This window comes from Triticum dicoccoides, chromosome 4B (assembly GCF_002162155.2).
Source record: "Triticum dicoccoides isolate Atlit2015 ecotype Zavitan chromosome 4B, WEW_v2.0, whole genome shotgun sequence".
NCBI classification, from domain to species: Eukaryota; Viridiplantae; Streptophyta; class Magnoliopsida; order Poales; family Poaceae; genus Triticum; species Triticum dicoccoides.
Window position 1 is genome coordinate 662,739,301 of NC_041387.1, and position 2,790 is coordinate 662,742,090.

The following is a 2,790-nucleotide window of genomic DNA, read 5'->3' on the forward strand; positions in this document are numbered from 1 at the left end:
GCCGCCGCCCTCCCCCGCGCAGCAGCCGCCGCCCTCCCCGCGCACCGGTCGCCTCCCTCCCCCGCGCACCGGCCCCCTACCTCCCCCGTGCTCCGGCCGCCTCCCTCCCCTCGCTCCGGCCACCTCCCTCCCCGTGCTCCGGCGGTCCGGCCGCCTTTCTTCCTGAGATCCGGCCGCCTTCCCCGCGAGGTCCCATGGTCGCACCACCGCCGCCCAGCCCCTCCGTCCGCAAGCGAGGGCTTTGGGCCGCCCTCCTCGCCACGGGTGCCCGGCTGGCCGTCAGCGGTAGAAGCGTGGTGGCGGGTGCTTGCGTGTTGGGGTACTGGTGTGCTGCTTCTCCAGCGAGGACGCCGTGCTACACCGGCACCGCCACTCATCTCCATTTTCTCTGGTATATTTCTCTAGTAGTTCTTCAGTGCGCACAAAAAAGACCAGCAGTTCAATTACTATAAATCACTAAATTCCTTAAACTGGCCTCCTCTCGTACTTCAGATTTTCAATATTGGTCTAGTCAGTATGGTGAAGATGAAGTTCCTTTTTTAACTTCTCCGGTTAATATACATGAACATGGTCATCTTTTTTACATGTATTAACATCAGCTCATTCAGAGTTGTTCATGTGCTTGTAACACAAATCAGTTCAAAATCTCGAGAGAAGTAAGCTCAAAGAAAAAAATACAGAAGTTTGAAGCCGAGATGTTTGCATATGTTTTGTTGAATTGAATTCCTTCCTAAAAAAGAACTAAAGGAGGTTAAAAAAGCATAGTTGTATTTTCTTATGTGGTTTTCCCCTTCAATTACAGAAAAAAAAAAGGGCAACTACATATTTTAAAATGTTTCAGCTACAAAAGATACATCAGTTCAAATGAGAAAAAACATCAGTTCGAAAAATATATAAAGGAGGTTGTGAGCCAAAATAACTGATATTTTTGTTCTGTTTAATTTTTCAGCTGAAAAAGAGAATGATTTCTCTCTATCTATCCTTCTTTTGAGGAAGATTGGGATGGGAGTCGATGGGGGGGGAAGTGTGTTGTTTCTTCTACAATTTCAAACATGAATTTGAGAAAAGTTATTCCTTGGCTAAGTTCAAAAATTGTCATTCTGTGAAGTTCAGCTATTCAGCCATGAACTACTAAATGGTGGAGTTGCATTTTGTTTCTTCAGTACATACATGATTGAACATAATCAATGGAACATATGTCGAATCTCCAAGATAGATTTCATATTTATTTTCTTGCAAGTAGCAAATCTTTCCGTGGATTAGTACAACTTCTGTACGACCTTTTGTTCACAAATCTTGTAGTATTGTTTCTACATGAATCTTTTTAGTACTTTGTACAGCAAGTGTGGTCCATTTGTAAAATTATGTGAATGAGTAGCATAAATAAATAAAATATGAAAAAAGGCATCCTTCACTCTTGCAGTCTTGAAGGTAATTAAGTGCCTTTAGAAATTCTAACAATCCATCCCAGACTAAGCAAAACAGTACATGTTAGTTTTTTAAAAATAAATCTAGTATAAGGTGATCAACGTTTTAATTCTTTTCACTATATATGCACTTCATTATAGTCAACCATTGGTTAATTTGTCAGCTGCAAGTGAATAATGATCTTTCATTGTTGAGAAACACCCACCAGAATGTGATTCAGAAACAAAAGTAAGTTAAAGAGAGGGGTGTGGTCACTGAACCCTGATGGTGCACTCACGTTGCTAACTGAAATGTTCAGTATTTGTATACCACTATTGCATTGTGATATCTATCTAACTAGGCCGAAGGTTCTTAAGGGTGTCCTGATTTGGTCAACGTGTTCTCTGTTTATTCTGTTTTAATGTCTGCAGTACATTCCAACTTGGCATGATTCACATCATCGTTAGCACCATGTTCGTTGGCAAGACCACTGCGCTTCTCTGCCAGCACCGACAGGTACTCACCCCGTCCCATCTCTTGTTTACTGCTTCGTTTTGCGTTGCTAAAATACAGAAAAAACAAGTGAGTTCAAATTGTAAAAAACAATAAGAAGCTGGATGTTTTAAAAAAATCAGAAGCCGTTTTAGTGAATCTATATTGAAAATTAACTCATGTTTTAGTGAACCAGAACTGGTTTGTACTTTTTGCTTGATGCGTGTTCATGAGCAGTTCGAAATGTGTACTTGTTCCCTGCATTGCTATAACACTTGTTAGATTGCTATCCAAAAAATGTCATGTATTCATGAATTTGCTGCTGGTGTAGCAGCCCAGTATATATTTTATCATTAGTTCATAAAGGAAAGCTGAATCAGTGCAATGTGCGTGTTAAAAAAATCAATTTTATATTGTATGGTAGTTCGCTGTATAGAAAATTTGTAATAGTTTGGCCAGAATAAAGTTCGCATAGTTCAGACTTGCGAGGCAGTAATGTTCAGTGAGAGAAAACCATCAGTTTAAATATATATGCAGGAGGTTGAGAGCATAAAAATGTGATTTTTTTATGCGTTTAATTTTTCAGCTAGAAGAGAGAGCAATTTCTCTCTTGTCTATCTTGCTTCTCAGGAAAATTGGGCAGGGACTCAAGAAGCCGGGCAAAATGTGTTGCTACACAAGCACCTACAGTTCCCGGTGGTCGCCTTGGCCGCACTTGGCCACGAGCTCGTCCACCATGGTGACTGGCAGCCGTCCAAGTGGAACGCGGACATCAGTCCAAGCAAAACTTAGGATGGCTTCTGGGCAACTGCATGTTAGAAAGTTCAACATCCGATAGGAATTCAGTGCAGAGAAATGTAGTTTAGAAATCCATCTTCTGTTCTCCCACCC